A 16,918-nucleotide genomic window follows, 5' to 3' on the forward strand; every position below is an offset into this window, starting at 1 on the left:
TTAAAGAAAATATTGAGGATAATTGCATTTATGCAATGTTTAAAAATGGGAAATATATTTTCCTAATCTTGTATGTGGATGATATCCTACTTGCTAGTAGTGATGTTAGTCTACTACAAGAAACAAAGAAATACTTATCCTCAAATTTTGACATAACAGATCTTGGTGAAGCATCATATGTTTTGGGCATAGAAATTCACCGAGATAGGAACAATGCAGTCTTAGGACTATCTCAGAAAGCATATTTAGAAAAGGTTCTTAAAAAGTATAATATGCATGCGAGTAAAGCCACACCTGCTCCAATAGTCAAGGGCGATAGTTTTGGGAAATTCCAATGTCCCAAGAACCAGTATGAGATCGATCAATGAAAGCAGTACCATATGCTTCGGCAGTCGGCAGCTTACAGTATGCACAAGTGTGCACTCGCCCTGACTTAGCTTTTATCACCGGGGTACTCGGTAGATATCAAGAGAATCCAGGCCTAGAGCACTGGAAGATGGTAAAGAAAGCATTGCGTTATGCGCAAGGCACGAAGGACTACATGCTAATATACAGGAGAAGTGATTCCCTAGAGATAAAAGGGTATTCAGACGCAGATTTTGCGGGGGGACAGAGATGATAGAAAATCCACGTCAGGATACATATTCACCCTCGCTGGGGGAGCTATTTCGTGGAAAAGCTCCAAACAGTCGATAGTTGCATCATCCACGATGTATGCAGAATTCATAGCATGCTTCGAAGCCACGGGGCAGGCGATATGGCTAAAGAAATTTGTACCCGACTTGAAAGTGGTAGATTGTATTCACAAACCACTAAAGATGTACTGCGACAACCAGCACGCGGTATTTTACGCTCACAACAGCAAGTCGAGTAATGCTGCCAAAACAATAGAGATAAGGTATTATGTTGTGAAAGATAAAATCCAGGATCAAACTATAAGTCTCGAGCATATAAGGACAAATGATATGCTTGCGGATCCGCTAACGAAAGGCTTACCATCCAATGTGTTCAAGGAACACTTAGCCGGCATGGGTTTAAGGGAAAGCCTTATGACTCCTGGATAGGCCCAAAAGGAACAGAATTTGTTTCTGAACATAACGTATGTTGTAGCTGTATGATTCTAACGGCAATTAAGCCGTGACGATGAAACATGCTCTATGTACCAATATGTGATGAAACAAATAAACTAGAAAGTATAAAGTTAAAAGTAAAGTTGAGATCAAGGGGGAGAATGTTAGGTTGATCTCTCTCCCGTTCGAACCCAACGGGTCGAACGGGCCCCTGACTCGCGCCCTGATCGGGGGCGCCCAACCAAACCATGGTTGGTGGGCCCCTGTGACCCGCGCTATATAAACAGAGGTGGGGGCCGGGGCACGACTTACGAGGTTCATCGCTGCCACAATCCCCACCTACAATCCCTACCGATCTAGGGTTAGCGCGGTGCTCACGGGAAGCTCCACCACCTCGCCCACTCTCCGCCATCGCCGTGCGCCCCAGCACCACGATGGCCTCCGGCTCGAGTTCATCCACTGCTGAAGAAGGTAGGTTCACCGGATCTAATCCTACCCTACACGATCCCATGGATCTTATCACCAGCAGCTCGCCGATGGCGCGTCCGACATCCTCCTCACCTCGGGCGTCTGGTCCATAACCATCCTGGCCAGCGCCTGGTCGACCACCGCGTCGGCCCGGCCGTGGTAGTGGCTCTTCACCCACTTGTGCAGGCTCAGCCCGCCCTCGAACATGTCGTCGGTCGGCTTCTTCCTCGTTACCATCTCCATCACCAGAACGCCGAAGCTGTACACATCACCCATCGTCGCCGGGTTCGAGCCGTAGCCATACTCTTCAGACCATCGACCAAAAACCACTCAGAAGTCAGAACTCAGAGCATGTGAACTCATCACGAGGATAGCTTGTGATTTAACTTTAGCAGTGTGTGGTTTACCTGGAGGAATGTATCCGATGGAACCGCACAGCATGTTGGCGGTGGAGGCATCGACGTCGGCCGGGTTGGCCACACCACCAACGCTCATGACCAGCCGGGAAATGCCGAAGTCAGACACGAGCACGGTCATGTCGTCGTTGATGAGGACGTTGCTTGGCTTAAGGTCACAGTGGATGACCTTGACTGGCGAGTGGTGGTGCAGGTAGGCCACCCCCTCGGCGATGTCGCTGCAGATGTTGACACGGTGCACCAGGCTGAGCTCGGCCGGAGGCCCAGCATAGAGGCACCGCTCGAGGCTGCCCTTCACCATGAAGGGCAGGACCAGCGCCTTGAAGTCCGCCAGGCTGCATACGGTGATGATCTGCATGAGGTTCCGGTGGCGGATGCGCTTCAGGACCTGGCACTCGCGGCTGAAGCTCTTGGTCGAGTTCCCTCACTGGAGCTGCAGCACCTTCACGGCAACCATGGTGACGTCCCGCGCCGTGCCACGGTACACGCGGCCGTAGCTACCTGTTCCGACGAGCCGGTCTGCACTGAACTACTCTGTCGCCTCAACCAGCTCCTGGTACGTGATGCGCGGGTACTTGTACTTCATCACCGGCGATGAGCCTCCGCTGCGTCGGCCCCTGAACATGTCCTCCCGCATTGCAGCTAGCCAATCCCGGATCTTCCAGGCACCGACCGCGCAGAGGATTGTCAGCACGAATGCTAGCACGGCGGCGCAGACGAACATCGCGACCAAATACTTCCGGGACTGATACCATGGGCGGTGCCTTTGGCAGTTGCGTCTCACCACCGAGCCGCAGAGCCGTGGGTTGCCAATGTAGGACAGGAAGGTGAAGTCCGCAAAGACGCCAGTGTCGGGCACATGGCCGACGAAGTCATTGTATGACAGGTTGAAATGTTTCAGGCTGGTGCATTTCGTCAGGTTTGCAGGGATCTCACCGGTCAGGGAATTGTTGGAGACGTCCAGGTAGGACGCCGCTGAGCAAGTTGTGCGACAGGTCGAGGACCTCCAGCTCACGGCAGAGCCCAATCTGCGGGGAGATCGTGCCACTGAAGTTGTTCCAGGACAGGTCAATCGCTTGCACCTGTTGCATGTTGCCGAGTCCCCGCGGAAGCTCACCTCTGATCTGGTTGTGCGACAGGTTCAGAGATATAATGTTGGTGCCAGAGACCATGTCCGGTACCTCCTCGGCTCCCCGGTCAAGCTGTTGTTCGAGAGGTCAAGGTGCAGCAAGCGGATACATTCGGCAAGGCGGTTTGCCGGTATCTCCCCGGACAGCTGGTTGTTCTGCAGGTAGAGGTTGACAAGCCCGGTCCCGATGCCGCTCAGGATGCTCCTCGACAGCGCATTGCTTGACAGATCCAGCTCGCCGAGGCTCGTCGCGTTGCCTATGCACGCTGGGATCATGCCCCTCAGGGCGTTGTTGGAAAGGGAGAGCTGCTCGAGCTTCGCAAGCCGCAGATGGAATCCGGGACTGTCCCATTCAGCTGGTTGCTCGACAGGTTCATCAGTGTGATGTTTATCACGTCGCCCATGTCGGCCAGGATTGGGCCCTCGATCTTGTTGAGCTCCAGGTTTAGGTGCGATATATTTGGTGGGAGCAACGAGCCAAGCCAGCTTGGTGTTGGCGCAGCCTGACCTAGCACTCGACGGTGATCACCGGAGACACGGTCGGAGGGGAAAAAGAACACAGAGGATTTCCGGGCGCTCAAACACCCTGCCGCACGGACGGCACTTTTCTGTTCTTTTCACCTCGAGCACGTACCCGATCGGGCAACAAGTACACAGGGTGGAGAGGGTCTTATACCCGCGTGCTCTAACACGCCGGGTCTCGCTCTGACGCACCCACCTCCCACTCGTCACGTCCCGCGCGCTCCGGCTCGCGCACCCACGATCACCGCGGCCACACCACGCGCCCGACGCGGTCTACACCCCTGAACCCTCGCTAACTAACCCACGCACGCACACACTCGGTCATGCACACACGCGCCCACGCTTGCCACGGGCCGAACCCGACGCGTCCACCGTGCACACACATGCGCACCGCGTCCGAGCTCGCCGTGGCTTATTGCCCTACACTTGGCAGCCGACCGCCCATCCCCACCGCGCCGGCCTCGATCCCCAGTATTTGGGAGCAGTTCGATACTGCGGCGAAGAAGGGCTCCAGGTTGGTGTTGCCGTCGTGGCTCGAGAACCGGTAGTTGTTGGACAAATGCAGGTACTTGAGCTGCCGCTTGCCCGCTATGATGCCGGAGGGGAGCTCGTCGGTGAGCGAGTTGTCCTCCACATCCAGCAAGTATAGATACGTGCAGTTAGCGAGCCACCATGGGAGTTTTCCGGTTAGCATGTTGGAGTAGAGGTTGAGCACAAGAATGTTCTCCGAGGCTTCCAGGGGAATCTCGCCGGATAGATCATTATTGCCGAAGTCGACCAGACCTAGACTGGTGCAGTTCTTGAAGAGAACGGCCGGGATAGGGCCTGAGAGCTGATTATCCTTGAGGCTGAGGTAGTACATGTTCGCCAGCTCAGAGAGGGACGGCGGTATGCCGCCGCTGAGCTGGTTGTGGCCGAGGTCGAGGACTTCGAGGCCGCGGAGGTTGGAGAGTTCGGCCGGGATCTGCCCTGCGAGGAAATTGCGAGACATGTCGAGGCTTTTGAGGCGCGTGAGGTTACCGATGACCGGCGGCACGGGGCCAGAGATGTTCTTGTCGCCTAGGGAGAGGCCGATGACGTGCTGCCGCCTCCAGTCGCAGGCGACGCCGGTGAGGCCGCAGACATCGCCATTGGACTCGTTCCAGTCGGCCAGAGCCGACGGCGACGGCAGGGTGAGCGAGCGTTTCAACGCCAGGAGCGTGGCCTTCTCCTGCAGCAGCACTTGCCGCCGATGCTGCTGCCAGACGATCGTCCCAGCCCGCCGCTCACCCGCCGCAGCGGCCATGGCATGGAAGCGCGTGAGGTGGAGGAGGAGGAGAATGGCCGCGAGCCTGACGGCCATGGGAGCCCTCATGCTTTACTGGGAAGGCAAGCAGCCAGTGATGGACTATGGGAGGTAGCTTGGACCTCGGAGCTAGCTAAGTGTTCTACATGGCGGTAGCATCTCTATAGGCTCGACCTCGATGTACTAGAGATGGATCGGCAAGGATGCAGCAGCAGGTTGCAGAAAATATGGACTGGGGACGAGGATAGATGGATGGAGAATGAGGTGACGGCGACCGGCGAGAGTGGCGGTAATGGCATGGCCCCTAACTGATTTGTTTCTGCGTCGGCTATGATTGCCCAGTGCACGATAAGCGGGCGCAGGCAGTGGGAAAGCCACCGGAGACGGCTCGGCACTTCAACTTCGGCAGCGGGCACTCGCGCCAGTAGCCCTATATGGCTGGGGTTATCTGTCTCGGGAAATACTGTACTGTTGTGGTGCTTTGCCAAGAGGATCCCCTTGCGTACCCAGTTATTAGTTAATCTGAACACTACTTTAGGAGCGTGTGTACACAGATCTGCAGTAAGTTGAGCATGATAAAGCTAGAGTGAACCGACCTGGTTATGTATTGACTCCATGCAGAAGCCGGGCGCCACCTCCTTTATCCAAAAAAGCCAAGCTCTGTAAAAAAAAATACTATCTGGTTAGTTTAAGCAGAGCAGCTCCACATATGTGCAGTTATAGATGTCAAATTTTGCATGTGTGTAACAAACAGAAGCACAAACAGAAATTCTACTCACTAACATCCATCAGCTGGGTCATCTCAATTATCTGGTTTCAGGCTAACATCCAGCAGAGACTAGCAGAGTATCAGGGTGTTTAGGTGTTAGGAGCTAGGGTTCTACCGGGTCTAGGCCGGAGGTTGTAGGGGAAGCAGGGAGCTGGTCGTGGACGATCTCGTGGGTCATCTCAATTATCTGGTTTCAGGCTAACATCCACCAGAGACTAGCAGAGTAGCGGGGCGTCTATCGTGCATGCACGCACTATCTCTCAAACGTTCAGAGAAAAGCCACATTTTTCGCAACCCAGGCATGTGATTCATGAACAAATTTTTTATACGGTCTGGCCCCATCATGCAACATTGCAATTGCAGATTTTTAGTACTACTAGTAAAGCTCAACCTACAAGTGTGACCTATGCTGTTATGCACGAGCTAGGGGTGGGCCAGAAAGCTTAACCTATGAGACCTTGTTTATACATAGGTAGCCCAAAAACAATGTCTAACAGTCTAAGGCTGTTATTAAATGAGTAGTTAGGTGCATCATGACTGCCCTTTCAACCAAAATCAAGTGGGGCACTCTTGAGGTGTTTCATTTGCTCCATGATGCTTACTTCCCTCTGGAACAAACAAGATGTTCAGTTTGTAGATGTCTGGAACTGTTCCATCTTCCATGATATGCAGGATACAAAGCAGATTGTGTTAGTTGTTTGTACTGCTAGTTTTTTCAGATAAACTGTTTGTCCTGCAGGACAAGATAAGTAGCAGAGATAGATAGAGGCTTCTGTATTGCTCTATGTGCATGCCAAACTGTAAATAGGTACAGCAGGGCACTTTTTCTCCTAATACTCGAATCATGTGAGACTGAGCATATGCGGCGAAGCCTCTAGAGCACTAGCAATAGCTCACGAAACTAAACTATTGCCAATTGAGATGATCCAGTGATCTTTTTAGCAATGCCTAGAGAAAATGCCATGCCAGCATCTATCATAATTCTGACCTTTTTAATTGAAGTTATCCATAGCCGGCACCGGGTGAATGGGCTTCGGTCTGCTGTCGCCTTCTTCAGAAAGAGCACACCACCTCTGTATTTTCTGCCTCAAAATGTAATTGATCAGACAAGGTTCCCGAGACAATGGAAAACATTGCACACGGCCTACCTCATGCAAGGAAGAGGTGCATCAGGCATGCTCGCAGTCGCCGCCCCTACCCTTTGAATCATCTAGAGCAAGCCTCAGCCTGATTTGCGCAATAATGCCAATCCTCTGGGGCCAGGTTAGCATCTCTGGTTTTCAGAAAGTTATCTCCACAAACAACGCTGCACATGATCCTAGTAGGCAAGCATCCGGAGGTGGCCGGCATCGGGATCAACAGGCGGTGCAAGTGCTGGGCTGTGCCGCGCATTTGCACGAGCAGGTGGTGGGCGCGCGGGTGCCCAGCCAGTGGCAGACAAGACAACCAGGAGATCACAAGCTGTACAGCTACAAATCCATGACGAGGGCCTCCGATCGCGCCACCGTTCGTCCGCGCCGATGGTGCCGCCCGGCGCGGCCGTCGTGCTCCCCACCGTCGTCGGGTTTAAGTGGGATTTTCCCCTCTCATTTTTTTTCTAATGGCGTGGGGTTTGAGTGGGAACGGAAATTGCAGGGCGACGGTGGAGACGCAACGCAACATGTGTGTGTGATTCGTCTTGGTCCAAGAGTTTCTATTGGGTCCAGAGCCCATTGGGCCTTATATTTGTTTTTCCTTTTTAGGAGTACATTTGTTCGGAATTGGGCCTTATGTTTTGGGAAAACGTTTCTTTTAATCCGACTGATTCTCCCGCATCGTAAGCCGCCTCCCTCCTGCCCCAAGTGTCCCATTTTTTTGCTTATCTTCTCGGCCCAATCGATCTCCTGGTGTCCTCGCGCTGGATCCCTCCGCTCCCTCTCTCTACCTAAGCGCCTTCCTTTCCGGCAAATTGCTAAGCCGTGCGCCAACATGCACTGGATGGATGTTAAGAGGCTGCTTGTGAGGCGTGCTGCAATGGCCACGGCGACGCTTCCACGACCACAGCGACAATGCATGTCCCGACGGTGTTGACGGTCAAGCCATGGTTGTAAGGCGTGCTTCAATTTGTTGTGGCAATGCTTCTGTAAGAGAGAAGGAATAGGATGCAACACGAGAGGTTCATTGATCATGCGGTCGGTACATATACAGTTACAAGGCACAAACGTGCAGACTCAATTGTGGCTAACAACCTCCCTGACTAGTCCAAAGACTAGGGATATTTTGTTAGAGACTACAACGGCATGCAGAGGTAGTTAGACTCGCTTACAGCTTCGACAACCATTGACGGCCGCGACAATGCTTCAACGACCGTGTCGACGGGCGTGCTTCAATGGTCGTGGCAATACCTCCATGACCATGACGACTTTGGCGGCCACGACACTGCTTCAATGACTAGGGCGACGAGGCATGTCATGCCGACGTTGACGGCCACGGCGATGCAACTAGGCATGCTTCAATGGTCGTGGCGATGCTTCGACGACCACGACGGCGGGTTCGCTTCAATGGCAATGCTTCCATGACCATGATGACTTTGACTGCCACGGCAATGCTTCAACGACTAGGGCAACATGACATGCCATTACCGCGTCGACGACCGTGGCCATGCAACGAGGCATGCTTCTATGGTCGTGGCGATGCTTCGACGACCACGATGATGCTGCCGACTGCGAAAATGCTTCGACGGGCACGACGACGGGCGTACTTCAATGGCCATTGCAATGCTTCCATGACCATGATGACTTCGACGGCCACGACAATGCCAACGACTAGGGCTAAGAGGCATGACATGGCGGCGTTGACGACCACTGCCAAGCAACGAGGCGATGCTTTGACGACCACGACGACGTCGACGATTGCGCAAATGCTTCAACGACCATGACAAAGCAAATGCTTCGACGACCATAACGACGAGGCGTGCCATGATGGCATTGATGCTCGCGAACATGCAAAGAGACAAGCTTCAATGAGTTTTGCGGAGTATCACCGGTGTTGTTATGGAGCGTCTTCAGGTCGTCGGAGCATCACCGGTGCTGCAAGGGAGCATCGTCGAGGCCGTCGGAGCATCGTCGTTCCTGCAATGGAGCATCGTTCGGACCGTCCGAGCATCACCGGTGCTGCGACGGAGCATCGTCGGGGCATCGGCGTTGCTGCAATGGAGCATCGTTCGGGCCGTCGGAGCGTCACTGGTGTTGTGATGCAGCATCGTCGAATCCGACAGAGCATCGCGTTGCTGCAATGGGGCATCGTTCGAGCCGTCGGAGCATCACCGGTGCTGCAACGAAGTATCACCGGTGTTGTGTTGGAGCATTGCCGGCCCGCCGGAGCATTGCCGGTGCTTCAAGGATGGTCACAGCAACGTCACTGTTGCAACCCGGCGCATGGCGAGCTAGCTCGTCGCGTTTTCCTGTGAGAGGACCGGTGACGGGGCTGCCGCAACCTTGGAAACGAATATGCTGTGCATATCTGATGGCTGGCTGGAGTCGCTGGGGAGAGATGGGTATTCGAGATGGAAGTTATGGTCCAGAGATCAAGCGGCCCTAATCGAAGGAAATCAACGGCTGGCAAGGTGGTTTAAAAGTCCCTGCCATCAACCGGTTTACGCGTAGCAGCGGCCTATGTTTTGACATTACGGTACACCCACACAGGGTCGTCAGCAAAATGTTTCAAAAGAAAGGGTCGTCAGCAAAATGATACTCCACTAGAAAAATCAAAATCACTTAGTTAAGGGTTACTCCTTGCCAATATTACTACACACCTTCTCAAACGCTGACAAGTGTGTATGTCATTTGTCGCAACTTGCGAGTTTTTTTCTTTTTCTTGTAAATTCGTTTATTCAAAATGTTTTATCTATTGAACCGTGCGTCCAAATCCTGAACAATTTTCATCGTTGATTTTTTTGCGTCAAGATTTTCGAAACTAGATCCCATGGTAATAAGTTCCGATAAACATTTTTTCACAAAAAAGAGGGAAATCCAAAGGCTGGAAAAAAGGGAGACAAAAATAGAAAAATAAAAGAAAAACAAAATCCAAAAAAATGAAAACAAAAAAATGGATACGAGAAAAAGGAAGAAAAATCAGAGCCCGAAAGCATGGTTGCACTTTTTCACCTTTTTTAGAACACAACTTTGCTTCTCGGGTAAGCAAATATGTGCTTCTTGTGGAAGCACTTTTTTTGCGAGAAAGACAGTCACGGAAACAAATGATGTGCTTCCACGAAAAGCAAACATGTGCTTCTTGTGAAATTACATTTTTTTTTTACTTTTCAAGAAGCACAACGTGGAAGCTCCACAAGAAGCAAGAAGCGCATTTTTTCCGAGCAGCAAAGCACAAATGTATTTTTCCTCGAGAAACACAATTGTGCTTCGCAAAAAAAATCTCAAAAAACCTCGGAAATTTCAGGCGAGAATCAAAAACCCCCGTGTAGCTCCCGAAAACACATAAAGAAAAAAAATCAGAGAGAGCACCTGCACATGACACGTGGCGGCGACTGGACGCACCACTTGGCGCACTCACAAGCCACAGAAGCGACCCATGCGATTTTTATTAGGGGTAACCCTTAGATAGTTGCTCTAAAAAAAGTTAGCAAAATGGTATTATTTTTTCTGAAAAATGAGACTGTGATGTCACAGAAAAATACTTATTTTGTAAAGCATACCATATGTCAATCCCAGTATAAGCTAAAAAAGGTTATCCCATAGTATTTGTTTTGAATATGTGAAGTGTGTCGTCATGTCGAAGCTGGGTACCTCAAACTGGCACGACATGTCAAATTGTTAATGATTTACTTACACGGTCCAGGATTGACACATCTTATTCCCATGCCAAGATCAGCGGCGACAGGATAAAGAGAAGTCTGAGTGGCGCTCCAATGACAGTATCCTGCGTCGCGTTCCATCTTCCATGCGTGTTTGTTGACCAATGGCTGTATCCTGTCCCTCCCGTGAGAGAAGACTGCAATGACTAGTATAGTTGAGCAGAGGATCCCTGCCTGTCACGGAACCCCGGCTATCCATAACCGGACAGCCTTCGTTGAGGTCACGATCGACTGCACGCGCGCAGCCTCCGGCCGATCGGGGTAAGTAGCCAGTAGTACATGAGGTATGTGCTGACCTGAGGTGATGATTGAATTTTTTGAAGTTTGAGCTGATGATTGATGAAGCGGCGGACGCACTCGTGCATCCATCCTGCACTGGCATGCACGTTTGCGGCATTATGGCGCCGGACCGGCGCTCATCATGGTTGCTTTGCCGCCTTTGATTGTTTACTTTGCACGTACGTTTGTGCTATAGCTATGGTACTATAGTGGTACGTCAGTACGTGTATTTGCGGAATAGCTGCGTCAATTAAGAGGCCGTATGTACGTACGTACTAATCGTAGTGTTATGCACGTTGCTTATGCTTAAACTCTGATGATCCATTGTTCAGCCGTTACGCAGTAGTATCGGGCTGTACCCAAGCCCTGCTATCGGCAGGATGCACGCCCCATGCAAACATCTCTTACCATTTTACCATAACGAATACGCCTGCAGCTCTCATGCTGCATGGTTTGGAAAGATAATCGAACGGGCAGGATTTGACGATCTCCCGCAAAACAAGTAAAGGGTCAATAATTAGCATAAAAGATGGTCCAAACAATTTATGAAGTCTACAAAAATCATGACCTTAGAGCATCTACAGCTGTATATGTCAAATATGGCCCCTCAAACGCGTCCGCGGGCAGTGACCGGACACGCCTCAAATTTCACGAGTTGCATCCGGACATCTCATAGTAGATTCTTAAATCCATACAAAAATATGCAAACGAAATAAACCTATGTAGTATGTCAATCACCTAGCTACTCGTCGTCGGAGATGTCGACGATCTCCGTGCCCGGCTCCCGCAGCATGGGCGGCAGCTCTAGCTCCGGCTCCTTCGGCTGCTCTGCCCCGGCCTCCTCCTCCTCTATCTCTGCATCAAGTTCGGCGAAGAGCACGTCAGACGCCGCCTGCTCCTGCCGGAGGAATGCCCGGTTGGCCTCCACATAGGCCTCATCCTGAATGGACTCCAGGATGACCTTCTGCTCCGCCATCTCCTCCGATTGGGCGATGGCGAACTCCGCCTCCGCCTGCTCCATGTTGAAGCCCGGCAGCTCCTGCTCCGGCAGCTTCGGCTCCGGCTGCTCCGCCTCCTTCGCCTTCATCGGAGCCAGCTCCTCTTCCCCTCTTCTCCCGTCTGCTCCTCCTCCTCCTCCGGCTTCGGGGAGTCTGGAGGCAGCCCGGCTACGATGCAGGCGGCGCGTGCTGCTTGTCTCGCCCAGATCTCCTGCTGGATCTCGTACCGGCGCTCTGACGTGAGCATTGCGTAAGGTGATCTTCCTTCGGACCATGGTGGAGCGCCGGAGCGTGGGCAGAGAGCCGGAGTGGGGGAGGGAGGAGGTGGATGGGCTCGGACTGGCGGCGTGGAGAGGGGGGAGGTGGATGGGCTAGGGTTGCGGGACGCCGACCTGCTTAAATAGGCGGATTTGGTCTCGGGCGGCGAGTTCACACCGCGACGACGAACGCGACGTCCGTCGGACAGCTGGGTTTTCGGGCGTTTTCCGCATGTGACCCCGCCGTCAGACCGACGTGGCGGACGCGCCCGGGCGCCCCATATCCGCCCTATATTTGGGCTGGATATGAGGGGTGCCGGTCAGGCCGGGCGTTTGACGCCCATTTGGGGCGCTCGGGTTATAGATGCTTCCAGAGCAACTCCAACGCGCCGACCCATTTCGTCCGTGCGTGTCCGCTTGGATCGCCGCGGACAGAACAACGCGCCGACCCAAACAGATGCGCATCCGCTTTTCGTTCGCCTGCTGACCCATTCCCGGCCCAAATTTGAGTCTTATTTGTGTCGGCGCGGACACAAAACGGACGCGCGCAACGCACGCCGATGGCACAACAACCACCATTTACCTCCACTTTCTCAAAACCCTCCTGCCCGCTCGTGCTCCCTGCCATGGACGACGCGCCGACCCTCAATGCCGCCGCCGTCCTCGCCTCCCTCGCCTCGTCCGGCGTCACTTCCGTCGCCTCCGCCAAAGGCAAGCCCCGCGCGCCCCGCAAGACCACTGACATGATCTAAGGTCGTCGGCCTTTTATAATTATCGCGTGGACTTGAAATGGGTCACGCGCGTTGGACGCACGGATGAGCCAAAATAAAAACAAAGCGAACGCGGAGCGGGTGGCCGATACAAACGGATAAAAAGAAAAAAAACGCGCGCCCATTTAGGTCTCGATAGAAAAGTGACTGCTGAAAACACTAGTTCAGCCGCCGCTACAGTCCATGCATTTCATGTTCCTGCGCCTGCCGGTGAATCTGTCCGTATCTGAAGCCACTTCCCCACTCCATACGTGCGCCGCTCGACGCCACGCCGCTTCGAAGGCCTGGCCCCGACCACGAGCTAGGTAACGAACGAACGTGTGGAGTGACCGGACCCCGACAGGACCGCCGCGTCGACGTCCGCGCCCACAGGCCATGTGCGCGCTCCGACGCACGGGCCGGCAGGACGCGCCCCGCGCGGGGCGCCCTGTCGAAACGGCCAACGTGACGGTAGGCGAGACGCCGCGCTCTCGCTCGCTCGCGCCAGACGTGGCCACGACGAACGATGGCAACCGCTTCTGAATCTTCCGTTGTGGTTGTGGCGGGAGAGAGGCGCGCGCGTAAAGCTTAGCGGAGCGGGACGAGAGGACACGCACGAATGGGGTGCTGCCCAAAAGCAAGAGGACACGTACGAGTACGAAGGATGGTCGCGCTCCACTCTCCACCGGTCGATGTACGCCTAGCGAAGGACACGTACGATTTGATCTCAGATTTTAACCACACATCCATATTTTAAACTGTAACTTGAATTTGAAAAACTAAGAAAATTTCAAACTTTTTTTAGTAGTTTTGGATTGCTTTTTTGTGAGAAAAACTTCCAATCTATTGATCAACTATCAAAGTAGTACAAAGAACACCAAAAGTAAAAATTAGATCCAGATTCTTAAACCACCTAGCGATGACTACAAGCACCAGAGCGAGCCGAAGACGGCCGCCGCCATCGCCCCTCCATCACCGGAGCCGGGCAAACCTTGTTGTAGTAGACAGTCGAGAAAGTGTCATGCTAAGACCCTAGGGGACCAGCGCCACCAGAACAGCAACCGTCGCCGATGAAGAGAAGAATAGATCGGAAGGATCCAACCTATAAACACACGAACGTATACGAACGAAGACTGGATCCAAGCGGATCCACCGAAAACAAATGTCGACCAAAGTCCGCAAGATTCGTCGGAGAAAAATCTCCACATGCCTTCCGACGATGCTAGAAGCACCACCGGGACAGGGGCTAGGCACGGAGAACCTTATTCCATCTTCAGGAAGCCGCCGTCGGCGGGCCGTCCTGAGTAGGACACAACCCCTATAATAACTCAAAGAAACGACTAAAAACGAAGCCCTCCCGCCAGCAAAAATCGGGATCCATCGCATCTCCATGGCCGTAAGGCCACAGGAGAGGCAGGCCGACGGCAGAGCAGCGGGAGGCAGGAGAAACCCTAGCAACGACTGCCTTTTAATAGTTTGGACTGCTTACCACATGTGTCACATGATAAACGCATTTCCAAATTACCATAGTCAATCTACACTTGACTATTCCATGAAAAATGAACCTTTTGCTTGATTCTCGTTTTACATGTATGACTCTCTCGGGATGGGAATATAAGTTAGTTATGGGTTTTTGGATCTTTGTTTGATTAGTGAAAATGTGTTGAATGCTAGGAAAATGCCTTGGCCACCGGTTCTGTATTTGAGCATACACACCGCAATACTTGTGCCCTCATGTAGAACGGTGTACCATTGATGGCCTAGCGACTTCACATTGTGACCATGCATTACTTCTTCTTCAATGAGGGGAGGGGGTAGTGCTTTTGCTCATGATAGCAATTAAGCCCACTTTGCCAAAAAGCCGAGTGCTTTTGCTCCATGACTTCAAATAGGTCAATGCTTGTGTCCAGCCGTGATACGTCTCAGTCGTATCTATAATTTTTGGTTGTTCCATGCCAATATTATACAACTTTCATATATTGTTGGCAACTTTTTATACTATTTTTGGGACTAACATATTGATCCAGTGCCCAGTGCCAGTTCCTGTTTGTTGCATGTTTTTTTGTTTCACAGAAAATCCATATCAAACGGAGTCCAAACAGGATAAAAACTGACGGAGATTTTTTTTTGGAATATATGTGATTTTTGGGAACAAGAATCAACGCGAGACGATGCCTGAGGGGGCCACGAGGCAGGGGGCGCGCCCCAGGGGGGTGGGCGTGCCCCTGACCCTCGCGGCCACCCCGTAAGGAGGTTGGTGCCCTTCTTTCGCCACAAGAAAGCCAATATCCGGATAAAAATCGTGTCCAAATTTCAGCCCGATCGGAGTTACAAATCTCCGGGAATATAAGAAACGGTGAAAGGCCAGAATCTGAAACGCAGAAACAGAGAGAGACAGCGAGACAGATCTAATCTCGGAGGGGCTCTCGCCCCTCCCATGCCACGGAAGCCAAGCACCAGAGGGGAAACCCTTCTCCCATCTAGGGACAAGGTCAAGGAAGAAGAAGAAGAAGAAGGGGGGCTCTCTCCCCCTCTCTCCCGGTGGCGCCGGAACGCCGTCGGGGCCATCATCGTCACCGCAATCTACACCAACACCTCCGTCATCTTCACCAACATCTTCATCACCTTCCCCCATCTATCTACAGCGGTCCACTCCCCGGCAACCCGTTGTACCCTCTACTTGAACATGGTGCTTTATACTTCATATTATTATCCAATGATGTGTTGCCATCCTATGATGTCTGAGTAGATTTTCGTTGTCCTATCGGTAATTGGTGAATTGCTATGATTGGTTTAATTTGCTTGTGATTATGTGAAGGAAATATGCCCTAGAGGCAATAATAAAGTTATTATTTATTTCCTTATTTCATGATAAATGTTTATTATTCATGCAAGAACAGTATTAACCGGAAACATAATACATGTGTGAATACATAGACAAACAGAGTGTCACAAGTATGCCTCTACTTGACTAGCTCGTTGATCAAAGATGGTTATGTTTCCTAACCATAGACATGAGTTGTCATTTGATAAACGGGATCACATCATTAGGAGAATGATGTGATTGACTTGACCCATTTCGTTAGGTTAGCACCTGATCGTTTTAGTTTACTGCTATTGCTTTCGTCATGACTTATACATGTTCCTATGACTATTAGATTATGCAACTCTCGATTACCGAAGGAACACTTTGTGTGCTACCAAACGTCACAACGTAACTGGGTGATTATAAAGGTGCTCTACAGGTGTCTCCGATGGTACTTGTTGAGTTGGCATAGATCGAGATTAGGATTTGTCACTCCGATTGTCGGAGACATATCTCTGGGCCCTCTCGGTAATGCACATCACTATAAGCCTTGCAAGCAATGCAACTAATGAGTTAGTTGCGGGATGATGTATTACAAAACTAGTAAAGAGACTTGCTGGTAACGAGATTGAGCTAGGTATTGATATACCGACGATCGAATCTCGGGCAAGTAACATACCGATGACAAAAGGAACAACGTATGTTGTTATGCGGTTTGACCGATAAAGATCTTCGTAGAATATGTAGGAACCAATATGAGCATCCAAGTTCCGCTATTGGTTATTGACCGAAGACGTGTCTCGGTCATGTCTACATAGTTCTCAAACCCGTAGGGTCCGCACGCTTAAAGTTCTGTGACGATCGGTATTATGAGTTTTTGTGTTTTGATGTATCGAAGGTAGTTCGGAGTCCCGGATATGATCACGGACATGACGAGGAGTCTCGAAATGGTCGAGACGTAAAGATCGATATATTGGAAGCCTATATTTCGACATCGCAATGGTTCCGGGTGAAATCAGTATTTTACCGGAGTACCGGGAGGTTACCGGAACCCCCCGGTAATTGTATGGGCCTTAATGGGCCATAGTGGAGAGAGAGAGAGAGGAGGCCACGGCAGGCCGCGCACCCCCTCCCCCTCTGGTCCGAATTGGACTAGGAGGGGGGCGGCGCCCCCCCTTTCCTTCCTCCCTCTCCCCCCCTTCCTTCTCTCCTAGTCCAACTAGGGAAGGGGGGAATCCTACTCCCGGTGGGAGTAGGACTCCTCCAGGGCGCGCCATAGGGGCCGGCCCTCTCCCCCCCTCCTCCACTCCTTTATATA

The 16,918-nt window shown here is 51.9% G+C and overlaps 1 pseudogene; it reads right to left on the reverse strand.

Annotated features, from left to right (window-relative positions):
* Window positions 1-1,449: 1,449 nt before the first annotated feature.
* Window positions 1,450-7,270, reverse strand: LOC123121609 (putative leucine-rich repeat receptor-like serine/threonine-protein kinase At2g24130; annotated as a pseudogene).
* Between the last annotated feature and the right edge of the window lie 9,648 nt (window positions 7,271-16,918).

This window comes from Triticum aestivum, chromosome 5D (assembly GCF_018294505.1).
Source record: "Triticum aestivum cultivar Chinese Spring chromosome 5D, IWGSC CS RefSeq v2.1, whole genome shotgun sequence".
Taxonomy (NCBI): domain Eukaryota; kingdom Viridiplantae; phylum Streptophyta; class Magnoliopsida; order Poales; family Poaceae; genus Triticum; species Triticum aestivum.